The 7740-nt window shown below is 32.8% G+C and overlaps 1 pseudogene; it reads right to left on the bottom strand.

The window, feature by feature from the left end:
• LOC107158455 overlaps window positions 1–6855 on the bottom strand; it is a 46028-nt pseudogene extending 39173 nt beyond the window's left edge.
• Between the last annotated feature and the right edge of the window lie 885 nt (window positions 6856–7740).

Below are 7740 nucleotides of genomic sequence, written 5' to 3'. Positions count from 1 at the left end.
CCAAAAAGAAGGAGGAGGAGGAGGAAGAGGAGGAGGAGGAGGAGAAAAGAAAATAATAATAATAATAATAATAATAATAATTATTATTATTATTATTATTATTATTATTATTATTATTATTATTTTGAGACCACCCTCTAATGAGATCCCATGATTTTTGACATGTGCATTTGTCTTTGAGAGACACTGATACACTATAGTGTTATCTTCTAGGACTGACCCCAACCCATTCAAATTTCTCCAGCTACTAAAAGAAAGCTTTTAGAGTGTCCAACAGCACATACAAAAACAAAGTCCTTTCTTACATTAAGGCAAAGTTCTTTATACCCCATCTGATTCAAATGTATGTTATGTCAAGATCATTCTACTGACATGTGTATCTAAAACAAATTTTAAAAAAGGCAAAGTTCTGCTTCTCTGTTACTTTCACCTATTTAGTAAAGAATCTTCCCTTTAAAATAACATAGAAAAAAAAAGGCAATCTCTTTCTCTTTCAGCAATGTGTTTCAGATAATAACAAGTAGAACCTCTTCTGTACCCTTGCTCTTCTCCAGTTACCTGTACTATTCTATAATTGTCATAGTATTTAGTCTCCCATAATATTTAGCACAACATTGAGTGTTTATTACAGAATACACCCTAATTATTACCATGAAAGTATGGTTTCTAGAACTGAGTACAACATTGTAGATAAAATGTGACCAAAGAAGGATTGAGAGTGGGGATTTTCTCTTCACATACTCTAGATAATCTACCTCTATTAATACAAGCTGACAATTTCATTGTCTTTATGGAGTAGGAAGTGAGAGAAATAGCATCATTTTATAATTTCACATTAAGTTTATAGATACTAAATTTACATATTTCTAGAATCCTAGTTATTTTCTACTTATGCAAATACTATGTCTCTCATAATAAATTCATTCTTGAAACCCAAATGTATAATATTTAATATAGAAATTCAAAGATGTTGACATGTTTTCTACCTTCATTTCTGAAACAGCTACTGTTATCTGTATTTATTCCCTTACTTTCTCTAAATTATAATATAGTCTGTCAGCTGACCCAGTAGAGAGAATTTAGATTTGATTTGTATATGTTATGAGTTTATTGTTTTGTTCAACATAGTTGTTACTATGGAATGTAACATATTATAAACTTGCCCTCATGCCTAGGATACTAGATTCAGATAATTTGATCTTATTTCTTCAAATGTATGCTTTGAGATGCTCTACTATGGAGGTTTATGGGTTAAAAAGTGCTTTCTTTACTGGGAAATTTATAAACACTTTTGATAAATAAGCAGAATTGGAAAAAAATATGTGGTTTAATTTTTGAACAACTATGTGGTTCACTAGGACTCTTACCATTGTGTTAAGCAGAAGGGCCTCCCAAAGGGATTCACAGCCTAATCTTCATAAAACGTGTGTGTTTTGTTATCTGCAAAGGGGACTTTGCAGATGTGTGTCAGGCTACTGACTTTAAAAAGATAGATTATTCTGGATGTTCTAGGTAGCTTCAATCTAGTCACATGATTTTATTATAAGAACAGATGTCATTCTCTTTCTAGAGGCAGACGACATGAAACAAAAAGAGAAGTCAGAGATTCAGAGTGTGAGAAGGAATCGGTGCACTATGCTGGTTTGAAAATGCGGGGGGAAATATGGTAAGGAAGGCAGGCTGCCAGAGCTGAGAGCCCCTTGATACCAGCCAGAAGGAAACAGATCTCTGCCTGGAACTGAGTTCTGTCAACTATTTCACAGGAATGCAGCCTTCCTTATGCCTTGATTTCAGCCTGCTAAAATGCTCTAAATCAAGGCGCCAGTTATGCCACTCCTCAGCATCTGCCCTGCAAAAGTATGAGACAAATGGATATTGTTTTAAGTCACTAAAACTTTAAACATTGGGTTATTTGTTACATCAGCACTAAACAAACAGGTGAGGTCTAAGCCTCCAGGGTTGTGTGTATTCATTCCTAAAACAACAGCAGACATTGTTAATTTATGACAGCACACCACATTCAGACCCAGCTCAGATCTGGCCTTAACATCTCATAACAAGTGATCCCCGGAAGCCATTTGAAAACATTCAGAGATGACACTTCAGTGAATGTTCCTTAGCTTTGGAGGATAATCGGTAAGTACCTCACACACAAAGCAATCTTCTGTAATTGTTTTTCAAAATGATTTTTCAATTTTATCTTCAGAGAGAGAAAGAGTACATTTGAAATTATGTGAATGCAGTAATACCTGAGTCTCTATGAGTATCTGTATTTTAAAAAATCTTTAAAAATCCTAGCCTTTAATTTTCCTACATGTAAAAGAAAGGGGATGATCCTAGAAGTTTAAATATGACTCTTTCCTCCCTTCCTCCCTTCCTTTCTTGCCCTCCCTACAGGATGCCTTATGTGGAAATCTACTCTATGAACAAGGAGATGCAGGCTTCCTCAGCTGAAAAGGTGCAGTAGGGTCACTCCACTCTCTTCCAACCATCCAGACTCTCTATCCACCAGCATCCATGTAGATTCTGAAAAGTTTGCTTCCACACCACTGGATAACAAACTGCTTCTCATGATTTTGTCCCCAATATTCTAATTTTTTAAAAGGACATATAAAGAAAAATGGTGAAAACAATTCTTCTCTACATCAATGACCCTCATGTTCCATTTACCATGGCACTGCCTACTTATCATGAGCATATGTGAACACATAAATATACTTATTTAGTATGTATTATTAATCATAAGAACTAATGATTTTGTGTTCTATGTCTATAGAAATGCAGTTTTCTTTGTCTACTGGGAATTGTCTAATAAGAAGATGATAAGTCAATGACTCATTTCTTTTCTTATTCATTACTTTTGGGATTTATTCCTTATTTAATAATTCATTCTTTACACAAATAAAATATGAGAACACAAAGTATCTGGTAACAAAAACTTTTCTTAAAGTTAAATGTGATTTTTCTCTAAAATACTGATTAAAAGCATAAATTGTTAATATTAATAATTGATATTATAAATGCATTATAGGTTACCCAACATGTTGTTACTCTAGTTGGTTCAAATATTTTGAAAAGCAAATCAGTTTGGTTGTATTGACTCAAGATTAAATACCACATTTATACCATATATGTCTTACTTCTGTATACCTCTTCAATTGTTGACATATAATTTATTACTTGACTTTGAAAATTTAAAAGTTTAGTGGATTCTCTTAAAATTACTATTTAATTGAAATACTGGATTAGCTCTTAAACTGTCTCCCATTTTTAAACCACTGTGGCCAATGTCCATAACTCATTGAACTTTTAAAGTTATTAAGTCTCTCTCTACCCTCTTGGTGCATTTCATCCCCCAGCCCTAACTCCCTGTTCCCAAAGATGGTACATAATCCGTGATTGTTATTGTAATTGTGTAATTAAATTAAAAATTTTAAATATAGTGGAGAGCTCTATATATGTATAGAAGGATAATAAAGTGAACTCATTAAAATAATTTTTTATACAAGTTCAAGGCAAAACTTTAGAAGGATTATTATAATCTTCAAAATATTTTGCATCCACATTGCTTCTCAAATGTCCTTTAATTTTCAACTCAAGAAAAGGTATTCGAATTCATTATGGGTTACGCTAGAAAGGTGATGCAGAGCTCTGATGTGGACTGTTGTTAAATGTACTAGTGTGTGAATTACATGGAAAGGAAGCAGGCATGGCATGTCTGCGAATATGTGTATGACTTTGAATGGCTATTCTTTGAACTAACAGTTTTCTTTTCTTTTTTTCCTTAACTAAGCCACTTTTCAATCTCATCTCCTTGGTTTAAAAGCCTCCTGTAATATATTAAACAAAAAGTCTCATTAAACTAATAAATCTATCCAGGTGCAGAAAACCCTGTAAATCAGAAGCAGGAAGAAAAAGAAAGAATTTGTAGGACTGGGTGGTAAAGATTTACTTCTTGACTGCGTTCTTTTAAGAATTAGTATGTGAACTCTCTGATATATCTGAAAAAAAAAAATGAATGTCATTTTCATAGTGATTTCAATTTTACTAGCAGGTAATTTTAACAGAGTATTTGGGTATTTCAGCCCATATCTTAGTTATAAAGTATTTTATTTGCAGATAATTGAGAACTAGCAAATTACTAGCAAAAGAAGGAATGAGTTGTTTTAATTTAATCAATGAGGAATACTACAAAAGCAGTAGCTGGGGAAGCTTGAAACAGCATCTCCTTTTTCCATTTTTATCTATGGATAAAGAAATTTCAAGGAATTTGGTAAACGACTTTGAAAAAGTTGTATTTGAATAACTTATTAAAACCACATTGTAACATTAAGAATAAAGATCAGCATGAAGATTGGCATTTTAAGACACTTTGATGCTTAAATATCCTATGAATTTTCTTCTGAATCTAGTTTCTATAAGATATGAAATTTAAGGACAAAATATTTCAAGAATTCAGAATTTCATATTCAGACCTTAAGTTTTCATGCTACCTGTATTAAATAGAAACTATTTCAAGCCATTTTTCCATCTCGTATCTTAAGGAAAAATTATCTGCTACATCTCTTCATTGAAACTCTCTTATGTGCAACATATAGTAATGAGGCAATATATTCAAATTTATTTTGCTCAACAGATACACTGCTAGTTGTTTAGAGCAGAATAGCACCATATATTTTCTCCTCACCACTGTTCCCTGCATAGCAAAGTAATTCTTCCTGAAATACTCTCGTTCAATCTGTGGAAGTTTTGTGTGGTTAATGATCTTTGGTGAAAGTGAAGCATGGATATAATAATATCTCAGTTGCTTTCTGACATTCTAACAGTTTGACATTCGGCCTTTGATTATGAAATCATTACAGATTTTCAAAAGGAGTTCTACGTTTAACAAATGGGGTCATTAGAATTTAATGCAAAATTAATTTCTCTTATATGGTCTTGTGCTGTGAATTCCTTTTATACTAAACTCACAATCAAATGTCATTAGAGGAATGTGATTCCTGGCAGTCCTCATTTCAGAACTTGTTAATTTGTTCTATATTTAAATTTTTCATAAGGGCAAAATCTCCCTTGTTTATCTCTGCAATATTTTAATAATTTCTCAGATTAGCATATCATGTTGAGTTTTTAAAGAGACACATAAAAATTACCTCCCACTATTCTTGCAAAGAGATTTTTTATGTAATCTCCTGTTTAAAGATTTTCAAAAGGCTAAAATAGAAAGGCTTGTAGTTACACAAATTCTTTGAGTAAAACTTGAAAATACCTTCTTTCACTGAAAAGTAGGACACAGTAGATGCATGTATGGAAATGTCAAAATAAAGTACATTATTTTGTACACTCAATATATTAGACATTCTCAATTGTAAAGTACAATTTGCAAAAGTAACATTTTCTCCCTCATTTGCCAAGGAATGAAGGAACAGTTTTTGGCCATTATATTTGATGTTTCAATGTAGTTTCCCTGAATGTTTGGGCTTGATTCCATGTCTCCAAGTCTTGGTTACTGTTTGTTCCAGGCATGAGAATTATGTTTACTCTTCAGATGCTATCATTCTGATTTCTGAGCTCTGAAGGGGATGTACCCAGACTCTGGAATACAATGAATTCAACACAGCGATGTCTTTTGGAAAAGAGCACCTTTCTTCATCATCACAGTACACTACAACTTTGCTTTAAAATTTAATCTGTAAGGATCACATTTTAATTACTTCTTTATGCTTCTCCCACAAAGGTTCCAAGAACCATTATTATAACTGAATTTAGACTATATTTATATGTATATTTTCACCTATTTTTACATCTGGTTGTTCTATATAGAAGTGCTTCTCAATCAACATTTGGCACTTTTATTAGAATAAAAATTTTTATCTCAGCTTGTTGCTACATCCACATTGTGAGTCACTTCTCTTAGCAACATCAAGGGATCCTGGAAAGACCACATTGAGAAGGACTTGAAGACCTGAAGTTGATTCTTATTCCTCTTGGCACCAGGCACAGTGCAGCCTTAGAAGTTCACCTCAACTTTCCTGAACCTCCCTATGCTCATTATTTAAACAGACATAAGGCACTATTCCCAATAACCACAAAAATAGCAATAATAACAACCATGATTACACTTATGGAGCACTTACAGTATGCTAGACAGCACTTTAAGCACATTGAAAATTTGAAAGAGGCCAATACAGAACATACTATTACTCCAATGTTATTGAGAACAAATAGTGGAATAGAAAGAGCAAATAAAGCACTCAGGTCACAGAGATGAGAAATGGAAAATCTGAGGTCTGAACTTAGGCATTCTGGGTGTTGTGTCTTTACTCTTACTCAATTATTCAGAGCGTGAGCTTGATAAATATACTTTATCTTTCCTTTAACCACATGCCAATGAATATGTGTAGTCTCAGGATGCAGATCTGAGTTTTTGTCCCTGTGTTTTAATAAGCCATGAAAATATCCAATATTTTATGTATTAGTAGTGGTTACCTTTCTGAGTATAAAACATCCTCCATATCAACACTCATATCCTTATTCCATCAATATTAGAAATCCTTCTGCTTTTAGCATTACAAAAATTTGGGAGATTTTAAACACTTTTTTCTTTCTTTCCATAATGTCTTGTTCATGGGTTGCCTTCCACTTGTCCAGTTGAATATGAGGTAAATCCAAGCATTTGGTTGTCACCCTATTAATCTTGTTGTTGTATGGCTTCTCCTTTACAGGGTCAATACTTCTTATTTCTGGTCTATACTTATTCTCATCTGATATCTCTTCACTTGAGCTCAGACATGACTCATTATCACTGATTTCATTATTGGAGCTTACAGTTTCAGCTTCCACTGCCAATGGGTCCATTCTCTTTGTGTCTGTCTGATTCTGAACACACTAAATGTTTTATTCTGTCATATGCTGCTCTACAATCTGTTTTTGCCTCAATCTCTGATCTAATTTGAAAAATGTGACAGCTCCCATGCTCAATGTTGGCACTGAGAGGGGTAGACTTACTAAAACATGGGTCCTGTGGATTTTCTGTTGCCTGTGTTCTTAAGTTTTGATTATCATTATTTATGAACTTCTGATATCCAAAATCATTCTTATGTCACATTGCTATATTTTATTTTTAGTTATTATAGTAAAAAATGCACACAACAACCTGTTCATTAGTTATTTTCCCACACTGGACTTTAAGAATCATAAAAGTGAAACTAATTATATTTAGTTCATGGGAATATCTCTAATAACTACTGCAGTGTCTGTCATATAATGGATCTACAATAAATATTTATTAAATGGACTATGTTAATGAGAGGAAATAAGTCACAAGCCCACACACTTATAATTTATTATTATTTTAAAATTATACATACTGCTGTCACAAAACCAGATAAAGACAAATACATATTCAATTACCCATACAAAGATTTCAATAAGAACAGAAGTGTTACTTGTGTCTCTGGCTCCTTTTATTTAACAAATGTTAACATGATCAGCCCTCTTATTTACAGAGCTTCTTGAATGAATAAATAGCAGTCCACTTGGAATTCCCTGGTATTTCAGGAAATTATGAGTCTACGTGCTTATTTTCTCCAAAGAATTGAGAATTTTCATGAGATCATCAAAGATTTGAATATGAAGTTCTAAAGAATTTTTAATCCCTATCTTATATGTAGAAAATTATTTTATCATATTTTAGACATATAAACATTTCCATAATTGTCAAGAGGCTAGAATAAATAGTCA

This window comes from Marmota marmota, unplaced genomic scaffold (assembly GCF_001458135.2).
Source record: "Marmota marmota marmota unplaced genomic scaffold, marMar, whole genome shotgun sequence".
NCBI lineage: Eukaryota > Metazoa > Chordata > Mammalia > Rodentia > Sciuridae > Marmota > Marmota marmota.
The sequence above is the reverse complement of the archived record's forward strand: the minus strand, read 5'-3'. Positions and strand labels throughout refer to the sequence as shown.